Below are 26,909 nucleotides of genomic sequence, written 5' to 3'. Positions count from 1 at the left end.
TGCTTACTGTGTTTCTCTGCTGTTTTCTATTTCCAGTTTCTGTGTATTTTGCAATCTGATCGATCCATTGCCTAAAATAACATAGAAACACACCAGCACATGAGTCTGTAATACCTTAATTCATTAATTAATTAATTGAGGTCACTCAAGGGTGATTTTCAGATCTAGTGGTATCAGAGCTCTAGGCTGCAAAGGTTAGACAAGCTTGTGTTGGTTTAGCTATTGAATGCTAACTAGATCAAAGCTCAAGTTAGGAGAAGGAGAGTTGGTTGAAACTAATCCTGAAATTGGGAGAGTCTATCCTCAGAAGACAATGTCAGAAGAAGGTTCTATAGGACCAGACCCTCAATTCATAGATAGTTTCCTAGCCATAAAGTCCATGGTTGAAGAAATGTATAGGGACTTTAGAAAACATAAGGAGGAAGATTCATCAGGCTTCAAGCAAGACAAAGGAGAAGATGAGTCTCACTTCCATGACCACTCAAAAGGAAAAGGGAAAGAGGAAAGATTTCTCACACCTCCTAACAACCTTGAACACAAAAAGAAAGCATCTTTGATCAAGCTAGATGTTAAATTTGATTTACCTATATATGATGGAGAGTTGAATGCAGAAAAGTTGGACAATTGGATTAGACAAATTGATGTTTATTGCAGAGTGCAGAGTATTGATTCAGACAAGAGCAAGATTCAGTTGGCAAGCCTACACCTTGGAGACACTCCCTTGGTTTGGTGGGAAGGCAGGACCCAAGATGACATGAAGAGACATGGTAAGACTATCTCTGTCCGTAGTGAATTTGTTTCTGCAATCAAAAAGTAGTTCTATCCATTGGCCTACATGCAACAAGCCATGATGAGTTGGCACACTCTTCGGCAGTTGAAAGGGCAAAGTGTGCAAGGGTACACTCAAGAATTTAGAAAGAAAGCATTAATTCTAGGAATCTCATTAGACTCACCAGAAACTCTTTTGAAGTACATTGGTGGTCTACATAGCTACATGAGGCATACCATCCTCATGTTTAATCCCACTAGTATAGATGAGGTATCTGTACAAGCTACTCATCTAGAAGCTAGAGGAAAGAATGGAAATCCAAAAGTTGGGGGACCATCCCAACCCACTGCAAGCAAGAATAAGGAGAAAAGAAAGCAGAAATGGAAAGCAAGGAAAGCTAATACTGCACAAAAAAGCAAGGCTTCATGCACTCACTGTAAAAAGGATGGGCATGATGATGAGCACTGCTGGATTCTGCATCCGGGGCTAAGACCTAAGAAGTTCGAGGGCAAGAAGAAGAAGTCTGTTGCAGCTATTCAGAAAGATTTGGGGTCATACTTAGGAGATGAAACAACCATTGCAGCTACAGGTATACAAGGTAAGAATTTTGAAGCATCTACTAGTAATTCTGCACAATCTATTACTGATGAAGAAAATGAGAGAAAAAGACATGAGTTTTTCCATATTCAAGTTATTTCCAAACATCAAAAGATTGATACTTTGTTTGATAGTGGCTCACAAGTAAATCTAATTTCTGAAGCAACTGTAAAGAAATTGGGATTAGCAACTACACCTCACAAGAAACCATACCCATTAGGATGGTTGAATGATAAAGCACAACTACAAGTGACTAGACAGTGCAAACTCAAGTTTTCTTTTGGGTCAGCATTTGTAGATGAGATTGAATTAGACATAATTCCTTTGGATATATGCGGAATTGTTTTAGGAAGTCCTTACTTGTATGATAAAAAAGCTATTTTCTATAGAGTTGAGAACAAGTATCTACTTGTCAAAGATGGAATCGAATACTTTGTAAGAGCTCATAAGCTCAAGAATAATTATACTCTCATAAACTCAGGGCAGATGAAATGAATGATAAATTCATGTAAACAATTCTTACTGATGGTTGTAAAGGAAAAGAAACATGATAAAACCAATGTATTTGGGGGCTATAATGCTGAACAACAAGTTGATTTAGAAAAGGTTGTTTCAGAGTATGATATCTTGTTTCAAGAACCTAAAGGTCTGCCACCCAAAAAGGAAATAGTACATGATATTATTTTGCAGCAAGATGCTCCATTGCCTAACATTGGAATGTACAAGTTGTCTGCTTTAGAGAATTCTGAAATCAAGAAGCAGGTGCAAGAGTTGCTCGAGAAAGGGTTCATCAGACCTAGCACATCACCATGTGGGTCACCAATCGTTTTGGTGAGAAAGAAAGATGGATCATGGAGAATGTGCATTGATTACCGAGCACTGAATAAGATAACAATAAAAAATCGTTATCCCCTTCCTCGCATAGATGATCTTTTAGATCAATTGAAAGAAGCTGTTTATTTTTCCAAGCTAGACTTGCACAGTGGATACCATCAAGTCAGGGTTGCAGAACAAGATACATGGAAGACGCTTTCAAGACAAAGCAGGGAATGTATGAGTGGTTGGTTATGCCTTTTGGCTTAACTAATGCTCCTGCTACTTTCATGAGATTAATGAATGATGTACTCAAACCTTTTCTTGATGATTTTGTTATTGTGTATCTAGATGAAATTCTGATTTTTAGTAAAACGTGGGAAGAACACTTAAAGCATGTTATGCAGACATTAGATGTTTTGAAAAGAGAAAAACTTCATGTTAAACTCCCAAAATGTGAATTTGGCAAAACATCTCTGAATTATTTGGGTCATATAGTAGGGGGTGGTGAATTGAAAATAGATCCCTCTAAAGTGGTAGTCATTGTAAACTAGCCTAAACCCAAGTCTGCTACAGAAGTGAGAAGCTTCTTAGGGGCAGCACAGTATTGGAGGAAGTTCATTTCTATTTTTTCCTCAATTGCAGCTCCCTTACATGCTTTGACATGATTGAACAAGGTGTTTCAGTGGAGAGAAAAACATCAGAAAGCCTTCGACACATTGAAAGAAAATATTAGTACAACACCTGTACTAGCACTGCCTGATCTTCAAAGATCATTTGATATCCAAACAGATGCCAGTGACTATGCCATGGGAGCAATGTTGACACAGCATGGTAAACCCATATGTTATCATTCTGAGACTTTTAATCATGCAGTGGCTAACTATCCTACATATGATAAAGAATTGTATGCATTAGTTCAGAGTGTGAAAAAGTGGAAACATTACTTAATGGGCAAAGAGACAGTAATAGATACTGATCATCAACCACTTCAATATCTACACTGCCAAACTAAGTTGCAGCAATCAAGACACTACAGGTGGATGGGTTTTCTACAACAGTTTCATTTAGTCATCAGTATAAAAAGGGCATACATAATAAAGCTGCAGACATGTTATCTAGACTCATTATGAATGCATCTACTATACTTAAGCATAATTCTGTGTTACATGAGAGCTACATTGAACAATATGCTCAAGATATAGAATTTAAAGATGTATATGCAACTTTAAGTCAAGGCAAAAGACTAGAAGAATTGGATTATCATGTAAAGGACCGACTCTTATACCATTGTGGAAAGTTATGCATTCCACAAACTGAGAGAGTAAAGATAATTAGAGAAGCACACACTTCTCTGATATCAGGTCACTTTGGGGTAAGTAAAACGGTTGCACAGCTGCAAAGATTTTGTTACTGGCAAAAAATGAATGAGATAGATTCTAGATATGTAAGAGAGTGTACTATGTGTGCTAAAAGCAAGCCCAACAATAGAAAACTAGGCTTGTACACTCCATTAACAGTTCCTTCTCACCCGTGGGAAAGTGTTTCCATGGATTTTGTTGGAGGACTGCCTAAATCTAGGAAAGGTCATGATTATCTATATGTTGTTGTGGATAGGTTCAGCAAAATGTGTATTTTGATACCTTGTAATAAACAGATTACAACTGAACAAACTGCAAAACTGTTCTTTGAACATGTATGGGTTCATTTTGGATTACCCACTTCCATTGTATCTGATTGTGACACTCGATTTTTGGGAAAGTTTTGGTCAAGTCTATGGGAACTGATGGACACCAAACTGAAGAAAAGCACAACTTTTCATCCACAAATTGATGGCCAAACAGAAGTAGTTAACAGGACAGTGATCCAATTACTCAGGGGATATTGCAGCAAACATCCTAAGCTTTGGGATGAACATTTGTGTTATGTGAAACATGCTTACAACAGAGCAAAACATTCTTCTACCCAGAGATCTCCTTTTGAGACCTGTTTTGGTTTCACACCAAGGTCTCCTTTGGATTTTGTCTTTGGTCAAGATACCACAGTTGATGGACACAATGATTTGGACAAGGAAACTAGGTTCATTGAACAAATCCAAGAGATCCACCAGGCAGTACAGGAACAACTGGAAAAGAGCCAAGCCAAATACAAGGCAAGGCATGACAAGCATCAGATGGAGCATAGTTTTCAGGTTGGTGACCAAGTCTGGCTGTATATCAGCAAAGACAGAATGCAAGGTGAAGGTAAGAAGCTAAAGCCTATCAGGTATGGACCTTTTAGGATACTTGAGAAGATTGGTGAGAATGTTTTTCGCCTTGATCTACCAGCTTACATGCACATCTACTTAGTCGTAAATGCAGATTGCTTGAGATTGTTTGAACCCTTTCTAATTGAGGATCCTAAAGAGCAGAGTCAATTGCCTTCTATTGATGACCTGCTACCTGAATATCTTAATGAATTGCAGGAAGACACAGTTTTGGACAGGAAGGTGAGGACGACGCGCAGAGGAGATGTTGAGTACCTCAGAATTGGGCTCAAAGGTTCAAAGCCAAGCAGTGCAAAGTGGATAGAGATTGGACAAGTGAGACAATTGTACCCTCACTTAGTCGATGCTTGAAAACCAACTTTTGGTGGTCCAAAATCTTTTTCAGTGGGAAGGCCGTGATCCGAATTAGATCCATGAAGAATAATCAAAGCACCATGACTGTATCAAATTAGGACAAAACTTCGAATTCAAGAGCACAGAGCGATCAGGAAGACCTCTGAATAGTGGCAGTTGGCAGCCAACGAGGAACGACGAGGACCTCGGTCAAACCGCGTTGACTAAGGCCCATGGAGACCACATAGGAGGTGAAACTAGCACCTGGGAATCTCGGTTCGGGAAAAGGAGGCAGTTTTTGATGCGCGATTAGCGCTGCATCGCTGGGCAAAACCCCTCGAGAAGGAGAGGCCCTGAGCGCTTGATCGCATGGAAGCCAGGAAAACCGTGGGGAAAAGCGCTAAAGGCTAAAGGCGGGACCTGCGCTCCAAAACTGATAGTATATTGGGGGCACCCTTGGGCAGTAAGTGGATTTGGAGAAAAACGAGCGATTGCACTCAGCGCCCGACGCGTGGCAGGCGGAGGAGAGAGAAAACCGCCGCTCATCGCGCGCTAACGGTCGAGCAATTCAACTGCGCGAAATGAGCAAATGGCATCATATCTAGGGGCTCCAGATCTAACGACTGAGAATGCGCCGATGGGAGAACCGGATTTGACAGGGGATTGAGCCGCGATGTAGAAGGATTTGAGGTCCGATTTGACCGCTGAGGTGGCGGACGAGTCATTTCCCGACGTAAAAAAAGAACTGAACCGACGAGGAAAAGGTGGCGCAGTTCGTAAGAGGACAAGTGGCCACTCCTTGTGAGCCGTTGATGAAGACACAGAGACAGGGAATTCCAATTGAATAGCAGCAGGCGATCCGACGGAGGAAGGAAGCGGAATCGAGCAGTCATGAGACAGAGTGGCTTTAAGCCATGAACACACAGAGAGCGGGAAGGGAGAACGAAGACAAAGGCAACGAGAGCCAACGAAGAGATAGTAAAGCAAAGAGTAGAAGGACAGAGAGCCAAGCTGACCTGTAGCTAAGGCAGCATCAAGCCATCCCTAAGAGGATCTATCGGGGAACTGAGCACCACATTGGGCTCCTTCCATTAAAGACCAAAGAGGTCAAGAGCTGGTAAGGAAAAGAGTCTGTGCACTCTAGTGGCTTGGGGAATCCGAGAACCACCCTGCCAAGCAATTCTGTTTCAGGAGACTCAGGTTGAGCTCCTCATTCTAATTCTCTGCTTTAAAGACACAATAAAAGAAGGCCACCACTTAAAGCTGGACCGGAGACATAGCCCTAGAGGATAGGGTGAACTCCTTATTAATTGTTGTGTTCTTGTTTTTCTTACTATCTTTCTCTGCTGTTTTCTATTTCCAGTGTTTGTGTATTTTGCAATCTGATCGATTCATTGCCTAAAATAACATAGACACACCAACACATGAGTCTGTAATACCTTCATTAATTAATTAATTAATTGAGGTCACTCAAGGGTGATTTTCAAATCATAAATGCATGTTGAAGATATAATAAGCAACATATTTCTCAATATCACAATGCTTATAAACTCGGCCACATTGTTAGGAAGCAACACTTGAACATGAATCTACTTTTCTTGAGTTTAGACTTAGGATTCTTCCTAGTAAAAACACTAATAGACTGTTCATCATTATTGCTTCTCCTAGCAACACTTGAACATGAATCTACTTTTCTTGAGTTTAGACTTAGGCTTCTTCCTAGTAAAAACACTAATAGAGTGTTCATCATTATTTCTTCTCCTAACAACACTTGAACATGAATCTACTTTTCTTGAGTTTAGACATAGGCTTATTCCTAGTAAAAACACTAATAAAGTATCCATCATTATTGCTTCTCTTGAAAGATGATCATTCCATTTCAACATACATAAGAAACAATAGAGGGAAGACTATATCACCACCAAGCCTTGTATTCTAGTGCACGACTAGCGTAGACTTAAAATTATCACATGTTTCAGTAAGTCATTTGATTATAGTATAAGGAATGCATAGGCATATTAAATAAACATCCCACTATTTCTAAAACAATTTCCTAACACCCACCTACTTTATCAATTTTCTCTTACATGATGCTTATAAAGAGTTGTTGTGTTTAAAGGAAATTCAATGTATTATTTAAGAAATAAATTTATAAATTATATTGTAACCACAAACCTATAAATAAGTAGTAGTTTTTTATTTTTATCAAATTTAAACTTGCCATATGATCAAATTTACCATGTGTTATCCTCTATTTATATATTTAAAAAAATTTCATGTATATATATATAATTATTAAATCACATTTCACATATTCAAAAAAAACCAATCATTAATAATTCACTCCTAAGATCTTCTACAATCTATTAATTATACTAAATGATAATTATTTTATTAAAATATCAATTATCATTTTAATTTTTTTAAATGAATTTTTCTTTATTTTATAAATAATATTAAAAATAAATATAATTTTATAAAATTTCAAAATTTTATCAATAATATCACTTATAATAATAATATCACTTATAATAATAAAATTTATGTAGATAAAATAACATTATATTAAATAACCATTACAATTAAACTCAAAAATATATATATATATATATATTTTGCATTAACCAATTAAAAATAAAATATTATTAAATAAATAATCCATTGACCTTATAAAAAAATTTATTTAAATATTATTCCAAAATGGAAATATTTGTTTCACCTGAAAAACTTGGATAAAGGGTTTGTAGTGAGAAGTTTCACGTATGATGTTTTATGTTGAACATTACATTTATGGCACGCAGAAATAATCCATCTGTCAAAAGTGGAAAGGAAAGATCAATGTGTTTAGTAAGAATATATCATTTTCGTTTCCTAAGAATATTATATCGAAAATATTAGTTTATATAGTAGTTTCTCCAAGATTATCAAAGTGAAATTTATTTATCATGATGAGAAATAATTGTATCCAGTAGTAAATTGAAAATGTAGAATTTTGAGATATTATTTTAGATAATTATGTTAAAGATTTAAAAAAAATGTTTTTATATTATTATAATTTAAAGTTATTGCATTGAGAGGTGTTTTATAATTTAGTATAGGGATATATTGCAATATATTAAAAACTAGTTAAGGTTTATTTTAATTCTGGAGGTGTAAACCTAAAAAATAATAATGGTAATTTTTGGAAGTGTAAATCTAAAAAATTATAATAGTAATTTTTGAAAGATTATCCACCAAAACACAAAACATTAGTTACAAATTTTGTTTTTTCACCCAACAACACCAAAAGACACATTTACTTAGAGTTTTGCTCCCTTTAAATAAGCTATATTTATATTTATAATTTTATTTTATCATACATGAGTTGTCAACACCAAAGTCCAAAAACGATTGGTCAAACGTTTACATTACATAACATTACATCTCTTCCATAAAAACAAATAATAATATTAATAATAATAATAAAAAAAACATATTCATTTAATTACTCTTCGAACACTTACACGTAAGTCAACTCCATTACACACATTAAGTATTGTTTCTTATGGATTTATCAAATTGAAGGAATAACATGATTAAAAAAAAGAACCAAGTGAATATGGGAGAGATGTTTATTGTTGTGCAGGGACCAATACTTGTCATCTAAGCACGGTCCCTCCTAGCCACCATAACACGTATGCAACCAATATTTAAACATAAATAATAACATTAAGTGCAAATGTCTTTTAAATTAAGTCCAAATTTTGCCCATATGTTTTTTCCCATATGTTGACGCAACTCTCCATAACTAATCTTTTAAATATTAGGAGTACAAAACATCTTGTCCCAACTACAAAACAAATATAATTATAAATAGTCCCAAAATGATTTAATCCACGAGTACAATGTACCCATCACTTCAACTCCCACTGAACTGAATTGGAGCTAAGTATCTCAATGCACATTCATACCTGCACATAAACAAAGGTGATGGATGTCAGCCATAACTACTGGGCTATTCAACAATTCAACCCAATGGGTTCAATAAATGACACCCAAACCACTAAATTCTCCATTAAATAAATCAGAGCACAAGGATCAACCATAACAAATTCCAAGCCATTGGATCACATCCAAATCAATCCAGAACAAACATTCAAATTAGAGAGATTGCAATCCATGTCAATCCTTGTAACCAATCAAATTCAATAACAAAAAAACTATCAAAAAAAAATCCTTGTTGAAATTGCATTTTTAACATTCAAACTATTCATCGTCCCTAGAGACATTTATCAGAGAGAGTGCACAATATATTCTAGTTATCTATTTCAGTTTTGGCACAGTTAAATTAGGTTATTTATCACAATATGTATTTCAGTTTTTATCATATTTGTATTTGTAGAGAAACCAGACAATTTGAATAAGATATGACGTATGCGTGAGCTACAACCCGAAAATACAAATAACCATCAATGAACAATGTGATACCTGCAATGACATTTTTCATGGAAGATTTGTTTATGTTTATGTTACGTGAAAAAGTTCCTTCATGTAGCCTCAAACCATAGTATCAATATAAAATCTTCATTCAATTCTAGCCTATCATTCTACATTGCTATTGTATATGCGAATTTGAGGTGGGGTTGAACACACATACACCGTTGCAACTCACTTTGTTAAAAACTTAGCTTGAGTGCATGAAGAGTTATGTTGACCCATGCTTCCTCTATGATCTAACTCTCTAGAGTGAGAAGGGAAAACTATGCTAACTAGAACCTCAACCAACAATTTTGAGTAGGAAGAAGGGTGATAACAATAAACAAGAAAAGCTTTTGGGGGTTTCCATGATAATCCAAGAGAGGATGCAAACTCATATATGGTGGAATGCATAGCTTAACAGAATTTTCCCCAAGTCTTTTATAATGGTGCAAGGACCATACCTCAAGGATTTTGGTTTCTTATGCAATCCACTAAATCTTTCTTTCAATATATGAAAACATACTTGATCCCCAATTTGGAAGAATAAGGAATATGATGCTTGCCATTAAGCATGGCCCTTGGATTATTTCACTAACCATGCATATATGCATTAAGACAATGGAAGTTGGACAATTTTATAGTGACCTCATAATAATCACGTTGGTGTGGCAAAGGATGGCAACATGATCCATTGAGTCTTCCTGTTAAGACAATGGTAGTTGGACAGTTTTGTAGTGACCTCATAACAATCACGCTGATGTGGAAGAGGATGGTAGCATGATCCATTGAGTCTTATAGATAGAAAAATGTACATGGGAAGAAAGCTTCCATGTACAATTGTTAACAATGATGCTAGTTTTTGGCCAATACGAGGAACCTTGTATGTGTAAAGAATATATAGATAGTGAAAGAAAAATATTGTAGAATCCACATATTCTATGCCATGTAAAGCAAAGTAGCCATGAAAAAAACATTGACATGTTCAACCAAACTATTGAAATATCTCTGTTGACATATTCTACACCATACATGTGATTGGGAAAACACTATCAACTTGCAAGTTGAAGTGATGTTGTGGAGAGAGTATCTATTACAAATTGCGAGTGTCAGTTTATATACTAGAACTTCCATTACCAGGCACTAAAACTATTGTTTAAGGATACCATAAAAACTACCATAAGGTGTTAATACAACTATTGAAAATGCCTTCAAGATGTTGATATATGCAATATGAAGTATGAAGATACTCGCATTAGAAAAATAAACAATGTCATGAATTCATGCTCCTGTTGATTTGATTTTACAAGGATACACAGACATATGCATGAAAAAATACTAGAAATTCCATTACCAGGCACTAAAACTATTGTTTAAGGATACCATAAAAACTACATAAGAAGGTGTTAATGTTGTAAAAACCGTCAAGATGTTGATATATGCAATATGCAGTATGAAGACATTGTCATTAGAAAAATAAACAATGTCATGAATTCCTTCTCGTCTAGATTTGATTTTACAAGGATAATGTCAAACATGGATATGCATGAAAATATACTAGAAATTTCATTACCATGCTCTAAAACTATTGTTTAAGAATACCATAAAAACTACATAAGAAGGTGTTAAGACAATTGTTGAAAACACCATCAAGATGTTGATATACACAATATGTAGTATGAAGACATTATCATTAGAAAAATAAATAATGTCATGAAATCCCTCTCATGTAGATGATTTTACAAGGATACTGTCAAACATGCATATGCATGAAAATATATTAAGCTGCTACCTTTTTAAATTGTGAATTCTGTGTGTATTTTAATCCATGTTATTGCAAATTCTTTATTGAAATCTCCTAGAAATTTTGAATAAACTAACACGTTGTTAGTTTCCTGTAGGAAAGTAGAATTACTAGTAGCGTGAAGGAAAGAAGATATTCAACATGTCTATAAACATGTATAATATATTATTGTTAACTAAAAGCATGTAATAAATTTGCAGATAGTTGCAGCTATGACAAGAGTTAGTTATGTTTCTCATATAGGGAAAACAAGAAGGCTAGTAACCAAGGGTACCCAACTACGATGCACTTCATCAGATGAGGACATGGCGGTACATATGAATGTCAACAATGTTGTTGAGGATGACCATGCAATAGAAGATGATGTCCCACTACCAGCGACAGAGCCACCATCAACCACAATTCAAGGTGCAAGTTCAACTAAGAAGATCAACACTATAAGAGGATGGACAAAAGAAGACATGTTAGTTGCATTTGACGATATAGAGTTTAATGGATATTCAATTCGGGTAGTTACAAAAAAAAAAAAAAAAAAAAAAAAAAAAAAAACAAACAAACAAAACAAACAAACAAACAAACAAACAAAACAAACAAACAAACAAAACAAAACAAAACAAAACAAAACAAACAAAAAAAAAAAAAAAAAAAAAAAACAAAAAAGAAACAAAACAACAACAACAACAAAACAAAACAAAAACAAATGGTATTTCTCCAAAAAAAAAAAAACACATGGTATTTCTCCAAAAAAAAATACATGGTATTTCTCCCACATGGTATTTCTCCTGGTTATTTCTCCCTCATCAACACATTATTGGATAAATGGGATAACTCATACAAAATGTAGAGAGCCTCTTACTGTTATGACTGAGGAGGAGGAGGCTGAGGTGGTTCAATGGTGCAAGGAGATGGCCCAATAGGGACATGGGCTAGATTTGATACAACTCAAATCCACAGTTGCTTAAATATATTGAGGGACGCCAAACATGTTCAAAGGTGGTTTTCCTAGTAAATCATGGTGGTTTGAGTTTAAAAAGAGGCATACAGACCTTGTATTGTGTATAGTTGAGGGCCTTTATAGAGATATAGATTTAAATATACACCCTAAAATTGTGTCTAAGTACTATGAAACTCTTTCTTGTGCATACAAGAAACACTCTTATGCTCCAGACCATATATGGAGCTGTGACGAAACATGCTTACAAGTAGGAAGGGATTGTGACATACGGGTAATTTCCAAGAGAGTGAGCCGAAATGTGCCAAATATTTTGCCTAAGATCAGGGAGTAGATCACTATTCTATGTTGTGTCAATTTAATTAATGCTTCAATCCTAGGATTTTATCTATTCAAGGGTAAAACTCAACTGAAAAACTACATACAAAATTGTGAACAAGGTGCATGTATGGTTGCACATCCCCATGCATGGATGACTAAAGAACTCTTTTTGAGTTGGATTTATAACTTTGTTGCATCTATACCAGGTGACATATCACCTGAAAACATACATATACTAGTTTTAAATGGCCATGTAAGCCACATTATTGTGAAAACAATTGAGGATGCTAAAAATTTCGACATTGACCTGTTAACCCTGCTTGCTCTCACCACTCACATATTGAAACTCCTTGATGTGAATGTGTTTGGGCCTTTCAATAAATGTCAGAGCAAGCTTCATGGATGGAAAAAAAATCCAGGGGTTGAGGTGAAAAAGTTTGAGCTAGCTCAGCTCGCAAGTAAAGCCTTTAATAGGGCTCTCACACCATCAAATATCAAGGCTGGATTTAGGAGGACTGTAATTTGGCCATTGAATTATCATTCTCTTATGCATGATACTGGTTGTAGCTAGGAATTTCATGTGGATGGTCAGGAAGAATGGAATGTCCAAGCACATGTTGATGGACAAGAAGAAGTGGATGAACAGTGAGATGCAGTTGTAGCTAATAATATGATTTCCCTCTCAAGGACAATTCTATGGGGATGATGATGAGCATGTCAGTGAAACATAGTATTACCATGAACCAATTGACAGTAACATGGAAATTTTTCACCCAACTGAAGCACATGCAAATTTTGAATGTGATATTCATATTGACTTTGTTGATCATGCCACTACTAATTAAAATGACATTGCTAATATTGCACCAAGAAGCAACATTAACCAAATGACATTTCCAAGACAAGTAACCCCACCACCATGGCTAGTATTAGCCATGGTGAATATGAACAAACATAATGTATCAAGAACCAATGAAGAAAGCATGAACATGCCTTCACAACTAGCAGAATTAAACAATGAAATTGTTCATTTTTTTGTGGACAATACATCAATGGAAGAAGATATTATACATAATGTTTAATCAGATGAAGAAAACAATATAGTTCAATAAGTTGTCCTAGATACTGAAAGGCAAGTGTCAAGCACAAAACAACAAGTGTAATAGAAGGATTCATTACTTGGTCGGTTCCTAACTCTACCACTAGAGAGAGTGTCAATGAAAAAAAGGCAAGGAACAACAGTATAGTCTTCGTTTGGGCCGAAGTTCACAGCTACTCACCTTAGAATAATATATAAAGTTATTAGTTGAGTATAAACAAAAGAAACGTGAAATTGAAGAATTAAAATAGGAAAAGAAGGATTTAGCCAAGGAAAAGAAGGCAACAAGGATTGTTGCAGCACAATGTCGAGCAAAGGAAAGGCTTGAAAGAGAGAAAGTAAGGCAAGAGAAGGACCATAAAAAAAATTTGGCAAGGCAGGAAAAGTAATCAAGAAAGACTCAACATTTGCTTCAAAAGGATTGGGATGACAAGTGGGGCTGAAAATAATACTAGCACAGTCAATGAAACTAGGATGATGTCAAACACATTGGACCATATTGCGGATAATACACAATTATTCCAAGACCTCATAAGAATCCAAGTCCCTCACCATCAAAATGGGGGTTTTCCCACTTTCTATATTCCAACCAGTGCATGTGTCAATCCTATGCATGATTATTAAACACCACTTCCTAATGCAAGGGTTAGTATTAGTAGCACAAGTGTGAGCTATGGGTACTCAACTCCTCCATGGCTACACCGGGCAATTTCGACTCAATCATATGACAACAAAACAAAACAACCTAATCAACCATATTTAGGTATGCCAACCTACTTGGATCAACCAAGAAACTCAACAAAGATGGGCAATGAAGATTCTGAAGATCATCAAACATAGGGGTGTCATGTTTTTTTTGGGTGTAACCACATTAGGATGTGGATTTTTCTAAGGATGGCCAATTTGGATATCAATATAATCTATGTATGACTGATTTGAGTAGCACATAGGATTCTCTCTCATGCATCCACGTAAGATGTTCTCTTTTTAAGAAAACGTAGGATGTTCTCATGCATCCACGTAGGATATAAAGACTATGTTTAATGAATTTTATTTTAACTTGGAGCAAATTGTATACAGATTCATGTAACAAGGTCTAATTTATCCACACTGGAATATATACTTATTGAATTTGAATTTGAATTTATCCACCAAAATCTATATACTTATTGAATTTAAAAGTAATTTTATCTCCCAATTGATTTTTGTTGATTTCATGTGATTGGAAATACTATGAAAATATTTGGCATTTTCATCCCCCTCCTGAAATTATATGGCTCTACTCTATATTCTCCATTCTCTTTCCTTATCTAGAAGTCTTTTCCTCCTTTGTTCTTCTAGTCCTTATATTATTTCATTTTGGTTTGGAAGACCATTATTTGAGAATACAACTCATATATGTTCTTCAGATTGGCCTCAATATCCACAAAAGATTTAGTATCCACTTCCTTTTTTTCCCTTTCCCACATAGTGATGAGGGATTTTGACCTTTTTAAATTTTGGTGGAATTGGTTGGAAGGGGATTCATGAGTAGAGGGGGAGAATGGAATGCAATTGGATTTTAAAGTTTCATTAAGAGATGGTTGGTCAAACAAGGTCAGATTCAATTGAAAGTCCTAAATGGTTTTAAGGGAAACAAATCCATGCTCAATAAAATAGGATTATGATCAGATTCTCCACTGACTAAAGACCACTATCCAATTCTTATGCTTGACTTACGAAGGGATTTCGAGATGAGGAAATAATCCACTAGTACAAAATGAATAATTAGTTACCAAAAAAATGACTAAAATTTGCATATAAACAACCATTTTTTAGTTGGTGACCAATAGTGGCTAATTTACAAGATCTTATAACACGACCAACTTTTAGTCATATTTAGCTGAATCATTAATTGGTTGTCTCAATTTTATTGTCTTGTAGTATACTTAATCATAAATTTGGTCATTAATTTAGTCATTAATTGTCACAATTAGTGACCAAATGCACAACAAATATACTACTACATGATCACCTGAGAAAACCAATTAATGACCAAATAAATATGACCAAAATTTCGTTGCATTATAAGATACTATAAGTTAACTACTAATAGTCATATATATGCAAATTTTAGTCATCATTTGAAATCAATTAATGACCAAAAAAATATGCCTAAATTTTGATTGTCTTATAAGATATTGTAAATTAGCTACTAATAGTCGTATATATGAAAAATTTAGTTGTCATTTGTATTCACAAATTTATCATTTACAATAGTCATTTATCCTTTTTTGGTAGTTTCATATTCATTCTATAAACCACTGATTTAGTAATTTATATTCATTTTATTTACTTTCATTAATAATCATTATAAATGACTAATTTAGTCATTGTATAGTCATTTATTGGTGTTTATTGTTAATCAATATAAACTACTAATTTAGTAGTTTTATATTGATTTTCTGTTCATTATTAATCAACAAAAAATAATTAGTATGCTTTTATGACTAAATTAAAAAATGTCATACAATATGTGTTGGCATTATGATACATGTGTTGTACTTGATGGCAACCCACTTGTAGCATAACAACTCACTTGTATACTGTAACTAGATCAATCTACGTAACTAGATGAATCTACACGAGAGATATCAGATATGACAAAATGCATGGCAGTTGTGTTTATAGATGTGACAAAATGCAAGGCAGTTCAAAGGAATCAGTTCAGAAGTAATGTACAATGGAAAATCACATTATAACAGGTCTATTCAGAGGGAACAAAGTAATGGTACAAAAGAATAGGATGAAGGAACAAAGGACTACAGATCAGAATCAAGAAGTTGAAGAAAAATGACATTTTTAGGTATGTTAAGTTGTATACGCGGGTTCACTATACAAAAAGAGCGTGTACACGCAAGTTCATTGTACAAAAAGAGCATATATGTATGCACACACTTTCATAGAATAAAAAGCGCGTATGGGATGAAAAATTAAGGAAATTAAGGTGAAAGAATACCAAGGGTCAATACCATGGTATTAGCCCACAATATTGAGCGAAGTAACGGTTATTTGATCCCGTCTAAGAATACCACAAGCTCTAAGTGTTGTTTTGATCCAAGGTATTGAGAAAGGCTAAAACTATATAAGGAGGAGAAGATCAAAGGGCGCACAAGGAATGAATATCTTATGAAGTGTTAGATCAAAAGAAAATATGCATGTTATGGGTTTCTGATGCTTTGCTTGATCTGAACTAAGTATGCACCTGAGTGTTTGATGATGGATGAGATCTAATGATGGATCAGGATCATAATGACTTATCATTATGTGATCTGATAATGGATATGCTAGATCTGATTGCTAACGCACATTTTATCCTTTATATGTGATGATATGGGTACGTTTGAAGTCTAGAATTGCAGTGAAGTTATAAGTAAGTATTTGCAGATCTATACGCTGGTTCGCTTTGGTGAAGGTGCGTATACACGCTAGTTCGACTCTTCCAAGTAGCGTATGCAAAAGAAAAGCTTAATGTTCAGGGATGAATGATCTATCATATCAGTGCTATTGTTTTACTGTTGTCTATCAATGAAGTCTTCTTAGATCTGAAAGTAAAATTGAATGCATAAAGAGTTTGTGTCTGATTGATTGATTGACTCAGTAAGAAGGGTGATCCTTACTGCTATCTATTTAGAACTTTGTAAATTGACAGTAGATCTTCAGAATGTTACTGATTGGTATACTTTGTGGTTCAAAGGTTTTATGACTCGGTATATTTAGAGGTATACGCAAGTTGGGCTAAAGGAATTTATGTATACACATAGGTTGGCTTCATTGAAGGAGCATATACAGTCTGACACATGATTTTTGAGGTTACAGTTGGTTCTGGATTTTGATGTAGTGTTCTGGGTTCAGATCTGTGTACTGGTTACAATGATCTGTCTATTCCAGTTGATTGGTTGAATTTGATTAAGTTTGAATGAATGGTTGTTTCAGTTGTGTCAGAGGTTTAGTGATTATTTGATTCAGTATGTCATAGGTTTTAATGATTGATTGATTCAATTATGGTCGATTCAGAGATTGATGATTGGTTTTAGTTATGTCAGAGATTGATGATTGAGCTTCAATGATCGGTTTTGATGGTTATATTGCAGTGGTGAGTGATCTTGAGCTTCAATGTTACTAATGGCTCCAGTGTGAAAATTTGATGAAATGTGGCCTTCATATTGTAGTATTGTGTACCAGGAGTATCTAGTCTGAAAATTTATGAAACGTGGTCCCTAGAGGATATTAAGGGTTGGAGCTTCTAGTGAGGAAGTCGAAGCTTCTTGCTAGTAGTGGCTGGTGATTTGATCAGGGGGTTGGAGCTCGCTTCCAGTAGAATCTGGAGAACGAGTGAAGGTTGTAGCCTTCTGTAGGTCAGAGCCTACATACTAGTAAACATATCTACTAGTACAAGAACTAGGGGGTTGTAGCTCCCTTCCAGTAGAAGCTGGAGAAAGAGAGAAGGTTGTAGCCTTCTGCAGGTGGGTGCTTGCATACTGGTATGAGCCTGCACCAGTACAAGATTGTAAACATATTATTCTTTATATTAAAAGAAGACAGAGACAACAACAACAGGTGGTTGTTCTCCCACATTGGGTTTCCACATTAAATCTTGGTGTTCTTGTGTGTTGCTTATCTGTGATGGTTTATTCTGTTATTACTGCACATGGTTATTGTTTAATGTTTAAATAAAGTATTGATGCATTGATTAAAGATAGACATATGATGAATTAACTGAATCATAAGTTCAGTAGATATATGTTGGTTTCCTTAAGAACAGTTGCGTACACACGTGAATTCCCTTCACTAAAATAGCGCATGTAAATTTGATTATGGAAATGAAAAAGTTATTGATTTGTAGATACTGATTCACCCCTCCACCCCCCTCTCAGTATTATTCCCGACAATATGCATGTTCATCTTATATGAAAACAAAAAGTTACATATTTTGATTACAGTTGTGAAAACAACTATACATAATTTCAACCACATAAATTGTGTTGTATTAAATGTCAAGTATTGCAATATGAGTTTCCAACTTTATATTGGTTGGAATATAATTTAAACATGAAATATTGTTTCATCGCTTCAAAACATTATCATTGTGTTGCTAAGGTGTTGTGAAGGTAAATCCCCTCTGCGGACAGAGGCGATCCCTACTAGCCCAAATGGGGTCTAGCAACAATCAAACAATGCTAACATGCAGGTTCCTAATTGCAAATCAAAGACCGATGATGAGGGCCTACCTGGATTCCAACGCTAATATTTGTAGAAGAGTTGTCGCTCCCGTTCCTTTGCTCCGGCCGGTCACAATCCCCACGATCCTCGTGAACGGACACCTACACATGCAAAGAACGACACAAACACAAGCATAAAATCCAATAGATGCAACTATGTATCAGTCAGAAAGGATATAACTCAACATCATTACAAAGAAAATAAGAGTGGAACCATAATGATAGTCGTATATTATTGATAAACAACAAAGAAGAATACAACCATAGTTCTGACGTCAAATCCTCCTTTGGCTGGGTGATCAGCAACACATGCCTTGCAAAGCTTGTTGGGAATGGGGAACAAGCCTCTCTCTCCTTGGTTACTTGGACAAGAATCTCCTCACTTTAGATTTAGCTTCATGGGAATGAAGAAGGCTTCTTGTAGCATGAGCTTAGCAATTCTCAGACTTTGGGACTTAGAATTTGGAACTTGGAGACTAACTTGTCAAAGGAAAAAGGACAAGCTTTTATAGATAGAGGAGAAGGAGTTAGGGTCATCCACAAGATTCATGGGATTGGCTTTATCACTAAGAAGCTTCCATGAGAGGTGGAGAACTACTTCCCTTCTATGGAGATTCGAAGCCCAACTGAACTAACTCAATATGGAATCAGTTCATGAATAGGTTAGGAAGAACCTTCGTAAGTTTGTTTGTTAAATACTTTACCCAACTGGGTTGGCGCGAGTGCGACTCTGAGACAGAGCGCCAGCTGGCGCGCCCTATTTGGAGGATTTCCCCCATTGGCGCGAGTGATACACAGTGGAACCGCGCCAATGGAAAAAGGGCTATTTTTATGGGTATTTTGTAGAAGGTGTCTTCAGGGCATATGAAGTACATACTCAAGGGGATACAATGCAAGTGTTTTCAGGTTATGTCACTTCTCACAGTTCCCGGAATAAGTCCTCCAATGTGCGGGAGAAGGGGTAACAGGGATGGTGACAAATTACTGAGTAACAGATGCCCCCTAAAGCATGAAGCCCGAGAGAGAGAGAGGGGTGAAATGCTTTACAAGAACATGGCCAACTGAAAACACGGCCGCTGGAGAACCTGCATGAAGAAGTACAACTGATATCTCAAGTACATGACGTATGTGGTATGGGCGCAGCCATCCATAGCAGAGTACATAAAAATCCAGATCTAAGGTATGGGCGCAACCATCTAGTAAGGATCGATAAGTAGACTCAGGCATGGTCACAGCCATCCAGTGAATGAGTCATATAATGATCATAATAATCCACAAAATCACAACTTGGATCTCAACAGACAAATTCCAGGGTCTTGCGCTCCATCTCGACCCGAACAAAGTAGAAGTTCAAGCATGCGAATATGGGAGTCGAAGTCGAACATGCAAGAACATCGTCTGATTACCAGTCAATGATGAAAACTGTTAACAGACGCGAGAGGTACCACCAATAATGACAATGGTCCTCAAGGTACTATAGGTATAATCTACGGCGTGCGAATCAGTGAGCCGGCGTCGAACACCCGTAGAATCATTCGATCAGAGGCCAATGATAAAAACCTCGCGTCGAACAAGAAGAACCTGCCATTGAGGCATGCAGGCTCCAAGGCACCTGAAGGGAGTCTCTAGATCAACTTCCTGGATCATGAGCTAAAGTTGATAGGAAGTGACCTTGATCAAAGGTGGGCCATAGTGTTTCCCACATCATTGACACGAGACAGAGGAAGATAAGGTTGTTGTGAATCAGGATTATGTGAGGTATCAGAGGGAGGTTGAGTATTCTGCAGAGATCAACTTATCTTGAACATATTGGCGGCACGGCAGTGGACTTGGCAGTATTTGACATCAAGTGATCAGGGGTCACAGTGACAGGGCAATGAGCAGATGAGAGGTCAAACAGGATAACCCAAACCCACGGAGGCAAGTGTAAAAACAAGATGAGATGTCCCCACCCAGACACGAGTGCAGACAAGTGCCATGTTCAAGAGCGACATACTGCCGACACGACAATGATTCTGGTTCTATTTTCCCCACCATTTCTGTTGAGTACCCCAGTTATTTTTATCAACAAGCTTGACGGGGATAGCATATGCTTGTAAAGTGTCATTTCGACGGAATCCAATGTCATCAAGTTTTAACGAGTCTGACAGAGGAAAAACTCGGTGTCTTTTCATGTTTAGAGAGTTTGAAAAGACAACAAAATTGTTGTGGAGGTAAATCCCCTCTGCGGACAGAGGCGATCCCTACTAGCCAAAGGGGGTCTAGCAACAATCAAACAACGCTAACACGTAGGTTCCTAATTGAAAATCAAAGACCGATGATGAGGGCCTACCTGGATTCCAACGCTAGTACTTATAGAAGAGTCGTTGCTCCCGTTTGTTTGCTCTGGCTGGTCATAATCCCCACGATCCTCGTGAACGGACACCTGCACATGCAAAGAACGACACAAACACAAGCATAAAATCCAATAGATGCAACTATGTATCAGTCAGGAAGGATATAACTCAATCATCATTACAAAAGACAATAAGAGTGGAACCATAATGATAGTCGTCTATTATTGATAAACAAAGAAGAATACAACCATAGTTCTGACGTCAAATCCTTCTTTGGCTGGGTGATCAGCAGCACATGCCTTGCAAAGCTTGTTGGGAATGGGGAACACGCCTCTCTCTCCTTGGTTACTTGGAAAAGAATCCCCTCACTTTAGATTTAGCTTTATGGGAATGAAGAAGGCTTCTTGTAGCATGAGCTTAGCAATTCTCAACTTTGGGACTTAGAATTTGGAACTTGGAGACTAACTTGTCAAAGGCAAAAGGACAAGCTTTTATAGATAGAGGAGAAGGAGTTAGGATCATCCACAAGATTCATGGGATTGGCTTTATCACTAAGAAGCTTCCATGAGAGGTGGAGAACTACTTCCCTTCTATGGAGATTCGAAGCCCAACTGAACTAAATCAATATGGAATCAGTTCATGAATAGGTTAGGAAGAACCTTCGTAAGTTTGTTTGTTGAAAACTTTACCCAACTGGGCTGGCGCGAGTGCGACTCTGAGACAGAGCGCCAGCTGGTGCTCCCTCTTTGGAGGATTTCCCCCTTTGGCGCAAGTGATACACAGTGGAACCGCACCAATGGAAAAAGGGCTATTTTTATGGGTATTTTGCAGAAGGTGTCTTCAGGGCATATGAAGTACATACTCAAGGGGATACAATGCAAGTGTTTTCAGGTTATATCACTTCTCACAAGTCCCGGAATAAGTCCTCCAATGTGCGGGAGAAGGGGTAACAGGGACGGTGACAAATTACTGTGTAACAGTCTTCTTTCATTCTAACAAAGGTTTCGCATTGGAAAATAAAGGGAGTGCTTGTATTTCTATTGGCATTCAAGACATGGTAATGTTCTTGATTATTGAAGATCATTTTGCTAATTTGTTGCAGCCATCAAGAGAGATGAGTTTTATTGTATTTATGGATGATGAGCAGATGCATAGTGGACAATTTGAGTTGCCATTTTCAGAATTTTCCTTTATGCCTGGTGCAGCTAAATACAAGCATAAGTCATACAATCATTTTCTTGATTGGCTACACTGGAGGGATCATTTCGCATGATTGTATATATATCTTCAACAGGTGGGAAATTGTCATTAGGATTTGAAGCTCGAGGTGAAGGCCCTAAGATCCCAATGGTCTGTTGCCATAAGTATAGTCAACCAGTAGTCAAATTTGTAGTTTGTTAGTTAAGTTTAGTTTTGAATGTTTGACTCCATTGCCCAATTGACAAGCTACTAGTCTGTGATTTTTCTCGTGGCACCTCGCTGGGAGGTTGCCATCCCCATTGGAGCCAATATTAGGGTCATAGGATTTTTCCATCAAATGTATTTGCCTTATCCATTGATTTTCAGTTTTTGAGTAGTAGTTTAGCCTATGACTACTATTGTTGTCATAGTCTCAAAGCCATTGTCTGACATCATTAAAATTGTGAAAAAGTCTCAGTCAGTGGGAGTTATGAGGTATCATGTTTATAAAGTCAATCCAAGTTAAATGGGTTACGTGTCATTTTTAATTAATAAGAAACATTCAAAATGAATTTGTGGTAGTCTACGGTTCTGTTGGTTATGAGTTCTAGTCATTAATATTCCGCCAATTATGGTCTATGCTTTTATTCTTACTTCACTTACCCCCTTACTTTCCTATCCTATACCCTATTTCCTTTCCCTTCATACATACACCCCTTCATATATGTTCCCATCCCATATACATTTGCATACCCCCCCCCCCCCCCCCCACCCCCCCCCCACCCCCCCACACCACCCCCCCGCTTTTAATTCTAAACCTATTCTCTAAATTCTACTACTATATTCCTACATTCACCATCATTGTACACCCCCATACCTAATCATTCACACATGCATCATACCCCTAAACCTTAATCATTTCCCATGCTCCCTACACCCATGTCAATTCAAGCAAGCGCTAAAAGACACATCATCACTACAGGATACCTTAGATCGATCCACAACAAAGACAATGACACATAGAACATAGATACAACCATTGTAAACCAGTGCTTTGAAACCCCTATTTTCACTACCCCGTGTTGCACAAATACTTTGTTTTAGTCATCCTTTTGCAGAACAATTTTTGATCACATGGAATTGAATTTTAGGAAATTGAAAGAGGTTTTTATCAAGGAAGGGCCAAATAACAATAACCTCTTCCTGTTTTTGCACAGGTTTCATGGATCAGGAGATTCAAATGCGACTTCAAAGCATATATTTCGGACTATGCAAATTGCTTGTTTTAGTCATTGTGTTGCAGAGGATTTTCGGAGGAGCTGGGGAAGAATTTGAAGAAAATGAGAGAGGTTTATCTCCAATACAAGTTCATATACAACAAAATACTTCATTTTTTTCAAATGTTCTACCATTTGGGAGTTACGAGTGTTTCTTCGAGGCCCATTTTCGTAGTTTTTGTTGGCAGAATTGTAAAAAAAATTGAATTCGGTTTGAGATTGTGGAAATTCATGGATATTTTGAGGATGCCAAGTGTCAGGGAACGTGTGGAAGGGTTCATTTCTTAGTCAGTGGTCTACTCATCACTTCTTCATCAACCAATTGTCACCTTTGCATGTGCGAAATATGTCTATTTCAGTAGTTGTTTCCTAGTTTTATGTCTTAGATGAGGATTGATTTATGGATCAGTTTTTTCCATAGTAGAATGTTATCTAGATAAGACAAGGATTAGGATAAGTTAGTTGTTTCCAGTGATTTTCATAAAAAATAGAGATATGTTTTAGTATTTCTTATATATTTGGACACAGAAAAAACATTAAGTTTCTACTTTTGCTCATGTTTCAATCCATACTGGATGGCTCATGCATTGAGCCTGACCATGGAGATTTTGTAAAGTGTAGACCTATATAATATAATGTGATGTAATGTATTAGAGGTTGGATGGTGTGGTCAACTATTTTTGAATATACTTGTGTGCACTGTGATTTATCTTTTCAGTAATAAAATGCTTCATCTAGAGTCTGGCGAGTGATTACTTAGAGATTCTTGCGGTATATCTTTTTGAATTTGTTCCTCTCTAGTGTATTCGTCACCTTATATACTTTTCCTCAGTTCTTCTTAAAGGTATAATTGAAACAGATTTTCTAGAATTCATCATCCATGCTCTAGTTTAGCTATGACTTAATGTTTCAAATGCAAATAAAATGTGTTATGCCTTTACCTTCTATATTTATTCTTAATACTCAATCATTTGAGATGCAGTAACATAATTTTAATATGTTCTGTCACATGTGGATGAGTGTTGTTCTATGTTTATTTCCCACTGTACTACAATTGTTTCCTATTCGAAAAATGTGCTAGACATGCCTCTGTGTTTTTTATTGGTTGGTTATGATGAGCTATTAAATTTTGTGATCACATGCATCCATATTCCAAAACCTTTCACCAAGTTCCAATAAAATTTTAAAATCCTTTTTAGATCTTGTCTCTGTAAAATTGTGTGCTTTAGAGTCTTTAATCTTTAGGATTTTCGAGTAAGGGAGCCACCTCCAGCTAGAAAAGACCAGTTTCTATTCTAAAGCGGCCTTGTGGTTACCTCTGTGGCCCTTTCCTCAGCCTAAAGGGATTTACGAAGTGCTAACACATGATGTGACTAATTTTATGTATGTTTATGGATTATTATTGTCATTAAGTTGATGCCCTAAATTTGAAAGGAGTGGAGTTTAAAGACATGCTATGCTTTCCACAAATGGAAGTTGAAGTAGCCAAGAACCTCAAGGCATTTCATTTGGTTCTTATCTAAATCATACTTGTGCAAAAATGCCAAAATAAGAAATCACTAGAAACAACTTCCAATTCTGCAAGACATAGTTTCAATGATTCCTTTAAAAATGACCCATTTCTCAAGAAACCATTGCCAACCCTTAGAAAGGGAAACAACATTTTCCATCTCATTTCCATTCAAGGGCCATTTTTGCATGGGATCAAACCTCCCACTCCATTTCTAGTGACATAAATGCAAACTATCAGTTGCATTTTGTTCAGAGACATAACATATCTATAACATTTCTATTGATGAATGCAAAAGATCTCATTGCAATGGATTTTCTTCCCTGTGAGGGTTCCAACTATAAACTGTCATTTCCCATTATTCTTTTTATGAACATTCAAATGTTGCTTTTATAGATTAGTATTGTAGTGATGTTGATGCCATGATTCTCAAAGGAGTAGGGTCTAAGGGCATGACAAATATGCTGCAGCCCATGTAACCACAACTATCTATTTTTAAATCAAGATTATGAACATGAACACAGAAGGCTAGATTAATACATATCAAAAGAAGGGATCCTATAATCTAAATCTTGGGGCTAATTTGGACAGATGGATCTTGAAAATTGGGCCACCCCACAGGTTGTGTCCTTTTGAGAGATCATGACTATTAATCTTCGTAGCTACTAATCTAGCTTAATATTCTCCATTCCAGAGCATGTGAATATTAAATAAGTATGGAGAAATTTCATAGTTCTTGATACAAAACATTATAAAATAAAAAGAGACATACTCGCCCCTTTCAACTTCTTAAATTTTTGACTAATTTGGAAGAGATACTATAAGATCTCCATTATGAAAACTAGTTCCAAGTCCATGAAAATACAAGGAGAGAACATGGAAACCAAATAAATGCGAAGTCGTATTTTAGCCATGAGCCCAACCAACTCATAATAAGAAAAAGGCAAAAACCCAATAGAATAGTGTAAATAATATTATACCTTTCTTTGAGAAGTTAACTAAAAATAAGTAGAATAATATGAAAAGCAAAAGATAATGCAAACATATTGAGTACAACCTTAAATTGCTTATGTTTGGTTAACATCTTGTCTTCCTCATATGTAAGAAAATAGGTTAATTTCCCAAGACCTAGAGGCACTGGGAAGAAGCAAAAGCTTGCCCCTCTTGCAGACTACCAGCAGGTTATTCCAAGTGGTGTGATTCTCCTTGAATAATGGTGATGCATTAGCTTGCATTCACAAATAGCAGCTAATGATGGTTGTCCCCATTGTTGGTTTGAGAATTGAGTTATGACATGTTTTTAAAAATGTTTTACCACTATTTTAAAAATATTGAGTACCTTAACCAACATTGTCATTGTCAATTAGAGGGATATTAGAATATTTTTTTGGAAACTTCTTTTAAGGGTAGGGTAGACACCGTGAGGCCCTTTTAGTGCCTTTTGGGGTGTTGGATGTTCATAATTTATTAAGAATGGTTGTGTTAATTATGTTGAAATGAACTTTCAAGGGAGCAGAATTGGTAAACCCTACACACTACCCCAAGTTAAGTTTTTTTTGGCCTGATGTAACTTATTTTTAAAAAATCAGATTATATGTGTTCCCCACTCACCCCAACAACAAAAATGGGGTAAAGACAAAATATCCCCATGATGCAATAAGCTCTTCATGATGCAAACCAGTTTCAAGTCCATGAACATGCAGGGCAAGAATGTGGACACCGACTAAATGTGAGGTTATATTTTATCACTGAGCCCAACCAGTTGAAAATATAAAAAATAAATATAAAGGTAAAAAATGAAAGAATAGTGTAAATAATATTCTACTTTTCTTTGAGAAGTCAGTTAAAAAGAAGTAGAATAATATAAAAATCAAAAGAGATTGCAAGCATATTGAGTACTTTGGTCCTAGAGTACAACCTAAAATTGTTTCTATTTG

The sequence above is a fragment of the Pinus tabuliformis genome, chromosome X, assembly GCF_031772625.1.
Source record: "Pinus tabuliformis cultivar Carrire ecotype Pingquan chromosome X, CPIR1, whole genome shotgun sequence".
In the NCBI taxonomy this organism is placed as follows: domain Eukaryota; kingdom Viridiplantae; phylum Streptophyta; class Pinopsida; order Pinales; family Pinaceae; genus Pinus; species Pinus tabuliformis.
This window is presented reverse-complemented; position numbering follows the sequence as displayed.